The sequence below is a fragment of the Notothenia rossii genome (genome assembly GCF_949606895.1).
Source record: "Notothenia rossii genome assembly, chromosome: 7".
NCBI classification, from domain to species: Eukaryota; Metazoa; Chordata; class Actinopteri; order Perciformes; family Nototheniidae; genus Notothenia; species Notothenia rossii.
Window position 1 is genome coordinate 39,151,746 of NC_136905.1, and position 17,345 is coordinate 39,169,090.

Below are 17,345 nucleotides of genomic sequence, written 5' to 3' on the forward strand. Positions count from 1 at the left end.
AAAAGATGGATTAATCCGCCGATGAAAACAGTCCCCAAGAAATGTCCACTTGGTTGAGTAATGTTTCAATAAAGCGACAATGACCAGCAGCTGACCAAGAACTCAGTTGACTAACGAGAAATAGCACAGAAAATGTTGAACTGAAATTGAAAGTAACATTAAAGCAGCTAAGAAGATGTCAATTGTGCTTGTCGTTAATACTCACAAACACTAGCTGATGGCAGAACAAACATATTGATACCCTTTGGATGCAAACCCCATCGCCCTCATTTCTATATCCCCAATGTAAAACATGAACTGTGCATTAACACATAAACACTCCCTGCTGGAGTCCCTCACAGAAGCTGTTGCTCGTTCTCTCCCACTAATCACAAGGTTCGGGCTGCAGCATTATGCTAACTTACACTGGCAAAGGGGCGGGGCCAAGGGACTGCTTTGATAAGTCGAGCATGGCAAACATGAATGAGGCAGCGACAGGCGAGGCAAAACACACATTCATTCCTCTCACAATGCCGAGCAGCACTTTTAATTAAACCTTATCCAACATGATGAATAATGCAACAGCTTCCTCGCAATCCACCGTCTCTTTTCTGCTGCTCACCACGCTGTGTTCAACCATCTCATCCAGTCACATGCATACATTAGGCAGAGGAAAGGCACACAAGAAAGGCTCAGCACAACATAATCCATAATACAAAATGTTTTATAGTTTTGCCAACAGGGGAAAAAGTGGCAGTGCATTCATGAGCAGCAATGTTTCTGAATGTGCAGTATGCAAACATGTTTAGTTGCTTTGTTTAGAACATGACAAACTGACATAGTGGGAAGGACGTTGCACAATGAAGAAACTAAAACATTGACTTTAATTAAATGTAATATTTCAACAGATTTCACATAACAGTATAAGGTCAACGTTTCAGTTTTCTGAGTGAACATAGTAACACACGTTTTAGTTTTCTGTGACCAACTTGTTATTGTTTTCAAGTTGCCCTCCCAGAGGGGCAAATACAGATACAAATAAATGAATCGAGAATACAAAATAAAAGAGAAAGATAAAAGAAAAAGGATAGGGAGTTTCTAACCCACGCCACCCAATCCCCCCCCCCCCCCCCCCCCCCCACCCCTCTTGCCAATTCACAAACATCATACATAATGCTTGTTATCGTTTGAGTTCATCTATCACACACATTGTAGAATAACAATTCATAATCCATTAATGTTCTCTTTTACATAAAACGTCATCTTTTTATATAAAGCTGACATTTAGTGACATTTTACCTCAGGGTGTGCATATTATATGCAATCATTTAACATGCAGGATATAACCCTCAGCAGGTCTTTGTATAGCCTCTAGTGTTTCTCGTTAGCCTTGTTAGCAGAAGCTATTGACAGCTCTGAGATCAGTGTGTCATGACAGAAAGATATCCATTCCTTGATAAGTATAGTATGAGGGGGTTTCCATCGTGTTGTGAGATTTGTTTTGGCTTTCACATGTTGCTGTTTGTAACGTTTTTCCTACACCATCTACACACAGATATGAAGGGATTCAGCCTCCATGACAGGGCAAAGGGCTCAGAGTGAGGCTCATGGAGACAAAGTCCAACATAACATGTTCCTCGTGGGAGAGAGACAAGACCAGCCGCTGAGAAACACACCAGTCCCCCTCTTCTCAACTCATGAACACACTCCTAAAGGGATAGAGAGAGGGGTGGAGGAAGGGTGAGAAGGCTGGGAGGGAGGAGGTGGGGGCTGCCGGCCACAGAGAAAAGAAGCAAAAGGGATATTCAGAGCATTGAGGAGTGAAAGAATTGTATGGGAGAGTGAACCCATTACAGGGCAGACTGGCTGGGGCATGGGAAGACAGGCAGAGGGAGCAGGGCGGAGGATCAGTGTGGGGGGGGGGGGGGGGGGGGCTCCGTTAGGACCCCTAGGAGACTGAAGCAGACAGGCCTCAGGTAACCAGGAGAGGGAAATACACTGGTCTGAGATCAATGCAGCTATAAAAAACACAATGGAAAGACCTGATGGGTTCCTGCATACTTTCTATTGATAGATTGTCAAGTTACCAGAGGTGGGAGAAGTACTCAGATCTTATAAAAGTAAAAGTACCAGAATACTCAGTTACAGTAAAAGTCCTGCATTCAAAATGTTCCTCAAGTAAAAGTAGAAAAGTATTATCATCAAAATATAGTGAAAGTAGCGACAGTAAAAGTAGTCATTGTGCAGATTGGTCCATTTCAGAATAATATATATGATATGTTTTATAATGATTGATCATGAAAGTGTTCTCAAAGCTGGTAAAGGTGCAGCTAGTTTGAATGACTTTGTATACTAAAGGGTAGCTTGTGGATTTACTCCAGGTGGAACTAAAGTCTGATTGAACACTTGATTATATTTCACATCATTCATCCACATCTGTAAAGTAACTTAAGATATTAAATACATGTAGGGGAGTAAAAGTACACCTTTTACCTCTGAATTGTACTTAGTTACTTTACACCACTGCAAGTTACCCAATTTACCGACGTTGTTTCACCAACCTTTTGTGGTGTTTTGACCTGCAGATGAAAAATCCTAATTCTGTAACTAGAACTTCTGATTGAGATCATAACAATATAATATTATTTATGCTGCGCTAGCAGTGGCAGGGCCGTCTCGGTTTTCAATTGCCAGTTTTGAACGTTTCCACTTTTGGCTGCAAAAATGTAAGTTGTTGGTAAAGTCTCGCTTAGAATTTAATCTAGCTTCATAAGTATAAGAGTAACATAAACACAGCTTTGACGTAATTCTGCCATTGTTGTTATTGAGAGGGAAATACACGCTGGTGTTCCTGGGAAAGCAGTGACATAAACATGACGTGGCACCTATACGCCTGATCGGTGGAAACAGTTTTTCAGAAGGTTTGCAAGCTGAACAAACTCCGAACAAACACTAACCCCACCAACTTTAGCTAAACTCATCTGATCAGAAAGGGCTCTATGAGAGTGTAGAAATGATCAGCGACTATTGATATGGAGCAGTAAGAGAGCAGAGGGGGGGGGGGAGCAGGTGTAAGAACATGTTTCCCCAAAGAGAAACTGAAGGCCAGCGCTGGATGCAGTAGTATTTCTGTCTTTTATCTATTTATGCCACATGTTTTTGTGTAAAATGGGGACACTTTAAATGTATTTCTGACCAAAGATGCGTAGAAAGCAACACTTTCCCCCGACAGAGCATAGCTTTTGAACGATTCTGCAAAACACAAGATTAAGTGCGGAGACAGTGTCTCTACACTTCTGTGCATGGAAACTAAGTTATGGTTAGGCACTAAAGCAGGTTAAGGTTCAAAAGGACCACTATTGGATTGTGCATTACAGTTTGAGACTCACTCATTCACGACTGACCTCCACTCCCTTTCTTTCTGCTTTCCTAAGAACACAGCGCTCCCCATTGGCACAGGACGGACATCATGCACTGCAGAATTGTGCAATACAAATGGAATGCCTAGGGATACCAAACCTCGCAAAAAGCCCAACTATATTAGATAAGATAAGATATAGTGAAGGCTGACAGAAAGTGTAGTGTAGTACCTGTTTCTTTTCTTCTTCTTCTTCTGCAGACACAGTGTTCATGTTGCTCATGTGCTCACTCGAAAAGGCCAAAATATCCAGAATAAAAAAGGCGAATTGTTTGGAGTGTAACACCCTGCTTTAAGGATGGGCGACAAACTCAATCCAACTAGCAATCCTAACTGATTGAGACCTGAACACAATCAGTGACACAAAGCTGTATGTCCCCTCTATTTATCCATCGCTGACCTGAAATGAATTTGCTCTACAGCATATTAGCAAACACCACAGTGTATATGTGGATCGGTGGAAACAAGACTAAAAAGGAAACCAATGAATGCCATCTTAATGAATTCCTCTTGCAAATTAGGAAACATGCATTGATTCATGTTTTATTCTGCGGAAATTTCAATGTGCAACATTTTAACCCTCCTGTCGTGTTTGTTTCTCCCCCTTACTGAAGTGCTCCCAGTCTAATATGAACATCTGTTTTAACACAAAGAATATTAATCATCTCCAAATGTTATTCACTTTTAATATAAGAATAGACACTGAAAATGTATTCCAAAATAAACATGGTTTTTGATTTGGTTGTGTTCTATCTGATGGATGAACATAATCTAGGGTTACCCATTCATTTCCTATGGCGGTCATTTTTGAGCGGGAACACCATACTGTAGGTGTAACAAAGTTCACTAAACCACTCAAAATTCAATGAAAGTGGTGATCGGCAATTTTATATTTTCAAATGCCTACTGTGGAGGATATCATGTGTGGCAGCGGGGGTGTGGTTTGGGCGCTGGCTGCTGGAGTGAAGGGAGTGGCTCGGCCGGAGGCCAGACAGCTGATCGGAATCAGGTAATCAGTGCGGGAAGAAAAGCATGTCGTAACCTGGTTCTGGTCTGTTATGCAGTAGGCGGGATCCTGGAAGGTCGCCAAAGGACCTGTGAAGTTTCCCACCCGGGCAACGTTTGAGACCCGCGCATATTATTGTTTGGAGTTAATAAACGCCTGTGTTCCACCAACCTGCTCTTTCCGTCCCGATTTGAACCCTGTGTGGGCGGAGAGGCTCACACATGGTCTTGAAGCAATCAAATGTAAAACACAACACTTTGATTGATGAAAGCAGTAAATCGGTCAGATGTAACCGAACACGACAGAAGGGTCAAACAACCAGAGAGCCCGGGTCAATCTCACTGAAAAAACGTTAACTTATTAGGTAAAAAAAATATTAGGTTCAACTTCATCTTATTGCTTTCAACTAACCTAATACTGTTATGTGAAATCTATTGACATACTACATTTAATTAAAGGTTCAGTTTCTTCAGTGCAGGCACACGTCTTCCTGACATCAACCATTGAAGACCATTCGTTCTTGCAGGTAGAATCAGCACGGTACACCGGTCAACTGGACACAACAGAATCCAGGGGAAGCAGTCCCCTCCTCTCCTTCACATCCCCTTCTTGCCGCCCTCCTCCCTGCAGTGGGCTGCATACTGGGCTCAGTGTTTTCAGGCCACTCATACAGGGCTGCAGTGTGCTGTTAACATGCAGACTCATGCAGAGTGTATCATTTGTGACTCATGTCCAATTCTGATCCAGTCAGTCTCCTGCTGATTTCCTGCCTGGGCTCGCTGATGAATGCTGGGAAAACGGATCTGGTACAGTACAGTCACAAGACCCTCATCCTGCAGCCAGTAGTCAGAGACGCTGAAGAATGCCTCCACTCTTTTGGATTAAATATGCAAAGTTTAATGCTAAAAGCTGTTTCATTTCCTAGCAAATAAGTATTCATTTTAGTTTTTTAAATGTTAAACTCAGATTTTGTATTATTGGGGCGGGGGGGGGGAGCTCATTCAGACCACCATGGGAAAGTCCCTATCCAACTCAGGATAATCGACATACAAAGTTATATCTGATTAGAATTACAGTTCACCTTTAGAACCATTCCAAGGCTTTTATCAAATGTACAATAAAACAAATCAGACAGTAGAAGTTCTATGAAATCTTGGAGAAAACTTCTTCAACTGCTGAACTGTCTGAAAGAACCAATTGGACCATGACAATGGTCATTGGATTGGTCCATCTGCCCATCCATCCAATTCTTGAGTCAATTTAAGATATACTACTATACTACTATAAGTGCATGTTCACCACCTGTCTCCAATATAAACATTTACACCAAGTGCCCAAATCACCCAGTGCCAAAAGCTGCCTATAACAAACAAATAACAAATTGCATCAATGAACTTGCTGAAATGGTCCTTTTGTCTTGGATACAGACCTTCAAATACTAACATTTAGATTGTCATAACATTTGCTGTCAATATGTATCTATAGATCCCTTCTTGACCATAATTCCTTTAACACGGCTTGTAAACAGTAACTGACAGGATCAAATCGACGGATTACCATGGAATTCAACAAGTACAAGAACGCTCCCCTGAGGATAAACCAAATTCAATATGAAGATTGTACATCTCTTCAGTTGTATGAAACTCAATCAGGTCAAACTATGATCACAATATCATGATCTTATCGTCAAATAATGAAGACATTTGCAGAACCTTAAACCCTTTTGATTTCCGATGACTTTGTGACCTCATCACAAACCTTCAGGGCAAACTTCACAAGTCTTCCCCACAGCCTGAGGGCCCTGAACATATTGAGAGCATCAGTATGTTGAGTCTAGGGCCCACGAAAGGCCTTTACCCTCAGAATGACATTAATGAAAGCAGTACAGATGCTTTCATTGGCAGACATATACACACTGCACTTCTACTGCGTGATGCGGCCCACACACACGTGAACTCACAGGCTTCCCTCCTCCTCATGTTCAATGGACAAAGCTCCACTGTCCACACACTGCACCCTTCCGATTGGCTTCTTAATCAGATTTCTATGGGGAATTGTGTATTACTATGGTACATCAAGAATCCCTAGGGTATGAAGGAAAACCACATCTTGTAGACTTAGTGACGAGGCAGGGCCATCTCTCTGACGGTAAATGTCTTTTGGAACATCGATCACTTTGCATGTTCATTCATCCTCTGATATCTGATGTGCGTATATGATACAGTATGTTTGTGTGTCTGCATTGAAACCATCAAATTGTGGAATGACCAAGAATAAACGATCAGATATAAGTACACGACTCACCTCTCGAGTTTAGGTTGTAAGCCGATACCAACTGTCATTAGTGTGCCCATACATCCTTATTTGGAGTGGCGTCGCATGCTGTCAAAGTTTGATCTAAAGCCAAAAGGAAAGTTTGGCATCAGGGCATTACAAGGAGTTTTAATTTCTTGCATGCTCCAGTTTTGTTCCACACTCCAGTCCAGCACCTCTTGCTGGTTTGCCAAGAACAAGAACAAGATGAAGATAAGAAGATGAATGAGTGTTTTGAGAGGGGTTGTGTGAGGAGTCTCCGTTACAGACGCTGCCCACATTCACATGATTTGTGCTTAAAGAAATACAAAGGCAGCCAAATAATTACAGAAAGTATGCACAAGCCTTTACACTGCCAGACACAGAACATTAGAACGTCATGTTTCCTGCCACATGATAATATTGTCTTTGCTTTTATCATTTTTGTTCTTCACCACCTCCAGAGCAAATATCTCCTAGTTTAGCTGCTAAATGTAATATTCAATTAATCAGCTAGTTTATTTTGTTGTCTTGATCCACTCTCTCAATGGGTGCGTCTCACTTTGGTTATTTTTCATTTCCTCGCTCCTCGGGCTCGGTCTCACCGGAAGTTGATTTGTCTGCGCCATCTTGAGTAGCGTCCCAGTGGCCTTATTTGTGCCGGAGCATCGAGGATCGAGGAGTGATAACGGAGGAGCGATAATCGAGGAACCACCAGACCATCCTCCGGTGAAATCCTCAGACACTCGCCCCGCCCCCTTACTGTGTATCGCTCACTGATTGGACGATCTGGCTGCTGTCGGACGATCAGCTGTGCGGCGTCATCACAAACGGACGTCGCTTCACGTGACGGTCCGGAGGAAACAATGTCCCATTGCTCTTAAAACTCATTTCCCTGCTTCTCGTGGTTTCCTTGTGTCTCTCCATGCTTCCCTGGTGGGAGGGACTAGTCGCAGGGAAACTACGCAAGTGAGGGACGCAAGGAATCCATTTAACCGAAGTGAGATGCAGCCAATGTGCTTGTCTGAGCTTCTTCCCTGAGAACAGCTGTGTGCTGCAGCTGGAGAGGTGAGTGTTAGATGAGCTTGATTGCATGCAAACTTTGGAGAAGATATGTCCATGTGAGTTAAAAATGTTTTAGCTTGTCCCCGGGCTTTAGGAATGTACTGCATACATGTACAGAAACAAGTAAAACAAAGGAGAGGGACAAAGGCAAAAGTGTTCATAAATTCTTAGATCAGTTCAGGTTCAAGCCAAAATATTCGTCCAGTAGTGTTTGATGTTATGGAAAAACTTAAAATTGGTACACTGATCAAATGTGTGTGCTGAAACATTACTTCAAAAGAAATGGTTCGATTAACAAAGATAAGATGCTGTAGTTCCACAAACTGCAAACCATTGAAACCTTTATTATTTACACTCAAAGCTTGTTTCTAAAAAGCTCTTGCACTAATGAGATTCCAGCACAAATAAGCCAGGACGTTTTGCAGCTGCAGATGTTGCTTCTTTGCCAAAACCACAGAACCATGTCAAAGAAGAAGCAATCAAATCAATGTTTAGAGTTCTAGCTCTGGCCTCTGACTGATGGGATGCAGAGGCTTTCCTAACAACTTTGAAATGGGACAGAGGAACTGTATTTGGGAATCAATATGAACTCATCAGTCGGAAATATGAGCGCGACCCCCATTTCACATTTACTTCTGTTACCAGCAACTCTGAAGACACTAATGATTTCCCCGTGTGGCTATTTTCTTTTTTTATAATTGCACTGGTCTTATTTGCATAGAAAGGTAGTGACTTTGCACCAAATGTCTGCGTATGACCTACTTCACATAAGTGTGAAGGATAAGGAGCAGCCAGACACTAATGCTGAGCAACAGTTAGGGATGCATTCTTCTCTACTTTGCAGGTGCTTTTACAATTACACCGTTTCTTTTTTCTTATCTGTGCATGTGAGGGTAAGTGAGAATGTGCCCCAGAGAGTGTTTACTGGCTATGGTAATATGGCTTACATAGGAACAAGTTGGCTCTATATGGAGGATATACAGGAGATTATCATATGGTTCATATGCTGCTAATGCGTTTAGTATTATTTTAACAAACTTAAAAGTCATGTTGATATGTTTATGTGAGCCACTTATGTTTGGTGCTACTGGCCTTCCATGTAATAGTTTGAGTTTGTTTAACTTATATAAGTGATGATTTCCACATCTAACTTGCCTGACCAAGTTAGATGCCGCCTATCACAGTGCACTGAGATTTGTCACTAATTGTAAAGCACTTACTCATCACTGTACCATGTATGCCAGGGCAGGTTTTCCATCAGTTACTGTACGGAGGCTCAGTCACTGGTACATGTTTATTTATAAAGCCATGTTGGGTAAACTACCAACGTATATCTGCTCTCTGATCTCACAGAGAGTCTCAAGTAGCTATTGCCTAAGATCCCAGGATGTGTTTTTATTACATGTGCCAAGTGCTAGGACTGTTTAAGGCACTCAAGCTTTTAGGTGCGCAGCTCCTCTAGCATGGAAAACTCTGCAAAACATATAAAAAATTAGCATTTTGGTTCTCCTGGATCATTTTAAAGCACAGCTTGATGAAATGGTATTTGATACTCCTGGTCTGTCAATTGTATCTCCGTCATTATATTGTATGTGTCCTTTTATGTTTTCTGTTACATGTGTAACCAATGTGCGGCAGGTCTCCCTTGGAAAAGAGATCGTTGATCACAATGGGATTTTTACCTGGATAAATAAAGGCTACAAACAAATGAAATCATTGACATGGTGAGAAGCAAGCACGTCACTTTGTCTTTGCATTTCTAAAATCTTGCATCAAACCTCAGACTGTGTTTAGGTCTCAAGAGTCATAAAGGAGCAGGGACTGGTCAACTTCGGTTCTCTGTTTCAGGCATGCAGAACTATATGGAATTGGTCAGCAGATTGTTTTGAATGAAATGCTATTTGAAAGCGTCAATGGCTTCCTTAGAGTCGCTGACTGGGATGAACAGGCTTTCAGATTAGTAATGAAATAAAAGTGAAGTAATTTCTGCTGTAGATCATTTTGCACTGGCAAAGCTGCCAGGACAAATGCAAAGTGGGTCACGTCCCTGCAATGCTGTCTGCAGTCATGGTGGAAAGTGCTCAGTAAGAAGATCTGTCCTCATGGTACTGTTGCACCATGTGACCTGCAGTAGCTCACATGTCAACTGTAAAGTGTGTGTACATTTTGGGAGATTGATAGGCTGGACAAGCATAATGTACACTGTCTTCAATTCAATACTCGATAGATATTTATCCTCATTATTGATATACATATTCACAGTTGTTTGTATTTTGTTTATCTTTTACTGCTCATTTGTTTATCTGTATTTACTATTATTATTTCTTTTTATTTACTTCTCATTCATGTGTGATGTCTTATCTATGCTGCTGTGAAAAATATTTCCCAAATGTAAATAAAAAAAGTATAGCATATCTCCAATCTGGAGTATGTCCCTTGGCTTGATAGGAAGAACTGTATCTGAAAAGAGCCTGAAGCCTGAGTGTGACCTCCCTGCTGTGTTCTGTAACTGAATCATTTTTGATAAGCACATTCACTAAGTGTTGCTCTGAATTGTGCATCTTTGCTCAGAAAACAGGACACAGAAAACCAAGCTGGGTGATCAGGCAGGGAGGAAGCAACATGCATCCAGCCCATAGACATGTGAACCATCCTTCTCGTATTGATGTGAGCTTGACTCATTATCCCACAGTGCTTTTAATCGCAGAGCGACAGAGTTGAACTCATTAGCATACTTTATTTGCCACTAATTCTCTCAGCGGAGACAAGAAGCTCCAGATCTGCTGCTGTTGGCTGCACCACATAAGAAAGACATTGTTTTTGTATTCTTTTTGGAGGAGCAAGAAAGGAAGGAGATACATGTGCAATGCTCATTAGCGAGAGCCATATGGTAGAGAACATAAGAAGAGAGGGGGAACTGGGTTCTGGAGAGAGGGAAAACGGTACGGCACTCTGTCTGGAAACAGCCCCCATTGTTGAGATTTGTTTACAGCTGTTTGGAGGCAGCATCCTGACTGCTGTCACTTTGTTTCTCTTCTTCTATCTGTTTAAAGTTCTCCTCACACGGGTAAACGTGTGTATTCGACAGAGAGCAGAGAGAAACGGAGGTGTTTCCTTGGTGCATCAGAGTGACTTTATGGAGGAAGGTTACAGCACCAGAGATATGGAGAATACAGCTCCCCTCCAGACAGGTGGGAGGTGGAGTGCTGAGGGAATGAAAGGAGAGCTGTGACTATAGACTCATGGTTATGGAGTCAGATCTCCTCCTACGTGTCAGCCACTGATCAACACACATGAAATCAATCGTGCTCCTCCTGCAGGACTCCTCCTCCTCCCATTCTGTCCTTCACCTCTTTTCTCCTCCTTCAGCCTGATCTACTTTCTGTTTTATCTTCATTCCTCCTCCTTTGTCCGGCTTCTCCCCCGTCCTCCTCCCCCCTCCTCTCCGCTTTGTCCTCTCATCTTCTCACTTTTCCTCTCAGACTCGGACCTGACAACAACTAAGAAAAGTTTCTAGTGTGTACCACATCCTCCCCCTCCTCCTCCTCCTCCTCCTCCTCCTCCTCCTCCTCCTCCTCCTCCTCCTCTTATACACCTTCCCATCACTTCTTTTAGCCTTGCATACGTCTGCCTCTCTTCTGACCGTCTTACAGGGCAAGCCTCATCACATCCTATTCCCTGACCTGTCAATCATCTTCACACAGAAAGTGAAGCACTTCTTCACATGTAGATGTTATCGCTCCGTCTGCGATGACTGTAGTCCGTCCAATCCAGATGACACTACAATCACTATGCAGTCATACTGAAAATACAAGTGGAGTCAATCATTTAAAACATGTATTTGTGCTAATAACATTAATAATCTGTAAATTCATCCTGATATATCACTCGTTTAAAACACTGGTATTTACTTATATCTTGGGGGAAGATAAAACCTGTGTGGTGTAAACAACTGCATGAGAAACTAGTAAGACAAAAACTCATTTATTTTAAATAACATGCCAGCTTAGCTTCGAAGATTTCTGAATGATTGGCATGAAGCTGGAGAATGTTCCGACACAAAGCGAAATCAAAGCCACAGTCATGGAGTCACTGTGTTGACTCGGTACTCTATAGCATCTCTCTCTGATATGTAAGCACAATCGGAGAGTCATTTGTGTTTGGATTTTTTTTAACAAGTTAAGGTTTTCAAGATGAATTGTAAGTATTGCAATATTTTTAACAGTCCAAGTTAATACATATATTCATTATTTAAAAGTTAGACTTGATGCTCATCTTGATATCAGAATGTTTGAAGTAGGTCACAGCTAGCTCACTCCAGGCAGGTAAGGTAAGGTCTGCTTTGTTTTGGAGGACTTTGTTTCTCTACAGGCACACATGTCTCTGACCAGCCTGTGAGTCAGGTAGATGTGCAGACCTGAGAACAGTTCAGCAGAACACACAGTCGCATACAGCCTGAACACTCCTCTGTGTTCCGTTCTGTAATCAACAACAGTGTGTGTTCCTTTGGCCAAGCCTTCAATAACCCTTCAGTATTGTACGATATCACTTTCAGCTTCTAGCAGCCTTTTTGTGTTTATCTATGTTTACTCCAAAAGTCCCCACCAGCAGTTAGCTGTACTGCTGCTACAGAAGCCCCTCCTCTAATGCTGATAGTAGATAGCTACTACCCCCCACCAAGACATGTGGAAAACCTACCCCGACCCAACATGCATCAATTAATTTTCAAGGAAAAAAAAGATCTGAAATGGGCTCGAGGATAAGTAGACCCCAACAGTGCAGCAGCACGCAGCAACACACACTCACACACATCTGCTCAACTACACACTCTGTGATGACGCTGATGCTGATGATGATTATTATTATGATGACGAAAAAGTATGTAATAAGAGCTGATGAGGTGTCTGTGTTGAAAGAAGTACTCAGATTCATCAGTTAAGTAGAAGTAGAAATAATTTGGTCTTAAAATACTCAGATTTAAGTAAAAACTCGAAATAAAAAATCTTAAAAATATAGTAGTTTATAATAAGTATTATTGGAAAATCTACTCAGTATGCAGAATAGCTCTTTTCACAGGGTTATATATATATCTATATAGATATATAGATATATATATATATATATCTATATATATATATTATGTATAATATGTACATCACGTTTTTAAAACGAACAAATACATGTGGCATTTAAATGTATTTGTAGTATTTCAATGGGGCCTATTTTATGACAATTTACTAAAATACTACTAATAGTATATAATACTGTATATAATTAGCAGTGAGTGTAGTGAGTGTTGGCAAATGACAGATACTGCATGATGATTCAGGAAGGGAGTGAAGAGAGAATGATAAGAAGTAAAGATGAGAGCACAGAGTATGGCAATGCATCTTCATCTGAACTCCATGCAGCCTTATGAGAAGTTCATATTACAAGATGCACATGCAACATACATATCTCTTCATATGAAGAAATTCAGCATGTTATGACCCCTAACTGAAGCCTCTGTGCACGTCCACATTTCAGGCACAAGGTTTAATGAGAGCCTGTATCATCTACTGCCTTCATAATGTTCCGTGAGGATACGATGAACTGAAAGCCCATATAACGGGCAGGCACTGACTGCCTCAAGTTATGAAAGCTAACGGGGGAGGAGAACTGGCTGATTTGACTGAAGGCTCTCCCTTTCTTAAGGCTATGCCTGCGGTTATCCCCCCCCCCCCCCCCCCCCCACATCCTATCCCCCCCCCCTCCGGCTCACAGCGGGGATATACTTTAAATCACCTTGTCCTCTACCTAGAGAAACTTTCTGACAGGTCGTTTTATGGACCGTACAAATCTATTTCTTCCCGCTACAGAGCCAAAGAGATTCTCCACTGTCCTGTTGACTTTGTACATTTTGGAAACTGATGGCTTAAGTAGAAAGACACCGGGGTAGAAACACACCAGGGGGAAAATAGTGCTTTTACCTTCAAGAGAAATGTCTGCATAGCTATGAAGGTTTGCTGCATGGTCACTCGGATGACACCTAAGGCGAGTGTGAATGTGTGTGTGAGTGTGTTTAGATAAATGGCTGGCACGGCTACATTCCGGACACTACAGTGGAGCTCTGCCTGCAGCTGTTATCTTCAAAGTGACACAGTGCTGTCCTGTCGTCGACCTGTGATGGCTGACTGCACGCATGCACGCACGCACGCACGCACGCACGCACGCACGCAAACACGCACACACACACACACACACACACACACACACACACACACACAAGCTCAACACCAAGCAGCACTCAACCAGATGACATCATGTCGGTGTCGGAACAAAGCGATGATTTGGATTTGATGTGGACACGATCCTCATTGTTGCTGGTGATTTAGTCAGGTTCTATGGAACATGGTGCATTGACAGCATCTGGGTCGAGTAAATGAAATATGCTATTGATGGTAGCTTCGCTATTTATAAAGCGCAGGTTGGGAGGCGATAGAGATGGATTTGTATTTCTATCTGCATCTTTTAGCATGGGTTATCTCACTCAGTGGTGCCATTGCAAATGAGCAGCTAGTGGAGTCACACACTTGACATATTATGACCTTAAAAGGGGCTGTGCAAACTATTGACCATTTATGCCGCAGACACAGAGCAACAGCAGCTTGTTTTGGAGTTGTGTTTATTGTCACCTGATTAATCCTTTACTATCAATACCTATCTACCTCCCTTATTAATAGGTAGTGTACATAATGAAAGCTTCTTCTCTGAAAGCAGGGAGATGAGAGTGGGAACACTGAACCAAAACAAAGGGCTGAAAGAGGCTTAGGGCTCCGTACAGCATTATATCTGTTGTGTCATTACTATGAAAAACCCCTTTACATTTCAAATAGGAATTTATGGGTTGAAAATGTTATTTGTCTAACGTATTTAATCATTACTAGAGCTTGAAGATCTTACAAAAATAAAGGAACACGCAGGTATGACTATATTACGCAAATATCAACCTTTTTGTATGTCTGTAACAATGGTTTTATCCTTTTGAAGACCTTCTTTTCAAAATACATGTGTGTTAACGGCTAGCTGTTTGGATGGAGGCGCTGTTGGTTTCCCCTCTGTAATGTTGCTTTTTGCTCCCTGATTGGATGAATGTTTGATGCATTGTTATGCATTCTGACTGTGAGCACACTAGGTCCCATTCTTCACACACTCTGCCTGGAGTGAGAGCGCTGAGGCTCAGAGACAGGGCAGCTGGCTCACACTTGTTGTTGGGACTCACAGTTGAACTGTGTGGTCACTGAGAGGATTGATGGGGGGGGGGGGGGGGGGGCATTGCCTCCCCTCAGCACCGAGTTGCATCAGCTAATCTTGTGAATAATGCAGAATCATGAATAAACATGGATCAATGCAGTACTGTAAAGCAGACCTGACTCTTTCCCCCTTTCTTCTCCTTGCCCTCCCTGCCTCCATGTTTTTCAGACCACTCATTCTATCTCTTTTCTCAACACTTCTTTTCCCCTCCTGCCAAAATCAAACACTCCCACTCTGTCCCTGTCCTCTGTCACTCCCCCCGTCCTTTCTCTAGCCATGGCCACAGCGCTGACACATATTGTGGTGCTGCAGTATGGCTGAGTCTCAGTGAGGGAGTCAGCCGGCCTTCACTCTCAGCCTCCTAAAGGCAGCCATCCAGCCAGCACAAAGCCTGCCCACTGGGAATCTCCCCACAAAGAGAAGGGGCTGCTCGCCTTCTTTGCTCTGTTCCTCTGAGGCGGCCTGCCTCCACCACCTCCTATAAATAATACAACGCTGCCTCTACAAAAAGAAACCCTTTCCTGCTCCCTCTAGCTCTCCTTTATCCCCCACTCCCTCTACCCTTCCCCTGTTACCCTTCCCTCACCTCTTTTTACTCTGATTTCACTAAACCAGAAAAGCCGGTTTACTGAAAGAAGGAATTGAAAGAATGGTTTAATGTTAAAGGTATTTCAATGTAACATGTAAACATGTCGTTTTTAAATGAGTTGCTCAATATATTTTGCAGTCTAATATTAAAAATACACTTTAAGTCCTGTTATCTACCACACGTTATTCTCCATCTGACACTTGTTTTATTTTATAAATGCTGCTGCTGCTACTAACTTATCTACCTGAATGTATACTTCTGTAAATTGAATATATTGTATATATATCTTTTTGTTTAATATAGAAATATTATGTGCGTGCCTTCTATCTAATAGTGTTCTATTTTTTCCGTCTATGTCACAATCTAAATGTCCCGTCTGTGGGATGAGTAAACACATTTTGATTCGGAAATCTAAGGAAAATACTACTTTCCGGTGTATTATATCACATGGTTTGACCGCGTTTTAAATGACTGCATTAGCACTATTAAGCTGCAGGTAAGCAACAACTTGGATGGTTCATAATATGTTCCCATTTTCCTACGTAGTAGAAATGTACTACTAATGCAAGGTGATGGCATGTCAGTACTGCATTTGGTCATATGCTGTATGGGAGAAAGTGCACTCACAAAATAACAAATTAAAACAAAATGTCTACCCCTGATGAAGCATTTTTCCCCTTTTTTTACTGACATTAATGTTTTTGCAACTTATGAATTGTTAAATGTTTTGAGAGTTACGATTATGCACCTAGTGCTTACTTTAAGTTAGCAGGTTGTGGACTTTGTTAAATATGGAAAAAGTCAACACTGACTCCAACAACAGAAGCAACTGTTGCATAACGACTACTATTATTATACATCAGCTGCTATGTCATTGCTATGCTTCCATTGATATGTGGGTCCTTCTAGCTCCTTCCGTATTAACGACCATGTTAACAGCTTTAAGGAATACAATCAATATTGTGCATTTTGTAATATTTACAGTTTTTTTTATTTAATGTTTTGACTCATTGAAACTATAAATACTCAGATATGTGCATGAGTTATGTTATGAATGGCTGTGTGCATGTGTTGCTGTAATTTGTCAGTGTATTACTGTGAATGTGTGCAGAGGGATTAGGCTGCTATCAGTGCAGCTCTCACAGGCTTTAGGACGAGCCCGGACAAAGAGGTTGATTTCAATGTAAATGCAGCAGCTGAGAGGACACAGCTCTCTCAGTGGGGTGACTTCCACCCTGCACACGCACGCACGCACGCACGCACGCACGCACGCACGCACGCACGCACACACGCACACACACACACACACACACACACACACACACACACACACACACACACACACACACACACACACACACACACGCCTGGCATATTAAATCCAGGGTGTTTTCACTGAATCTACTCCCTGATTTGAAGAAGTTTTCCACATGTTGTAGACTAGGGAACACTCTGAGATAAAAGCTGCAGATATTGATGTGTTCAGTGTGTCTTTGCACCTGTCAGTAATTTCAGATATAATCTGGTCCTCAGTGCTCTCTATCCAGTGTCCATCATTAGGCTGGCATCATCCCCTCCCTGGCCTCTGCTCCTCTTATTACATGCAAATAGTGCAGCTTTATCTGAGGGGTGAAAGAGAGCCAGTCTCTAAAGAAAGGGACACCCTCCTCTCCCACTCAAAGCCATTCCTCCATCTATTACTG

General features: G+C 42.0%; 1 protein-coding gene across 3 annotated transcripts in view; it reads right to left on the reverse strand.

The window, feature by feature from the left end:
* cdk14 (cyclin dependent kinase 14) overlaps positions 1 to 17,345 on the reverse strand; it is a 312,730-nt gene that overhangs the window by 37,388 nt on the left and 257,997 nt on the right. The window contains exon 15 of one of the 3 annotated variants that reach the window (XM_079640606.1): positions 1,195 to 1,688. The exons of the other annotated variants lie outside the window; for them this stretch is intronic. The gene's annotated coding sequence lies outside the window, so the exon portion shown is untranslated. Of the gene's footprint in view, positions 1 to 1,194; positions 1,689 to 17,345 lie in introns of those variants that run through there. 3 annotated transcript variants of the gene reach the window in all.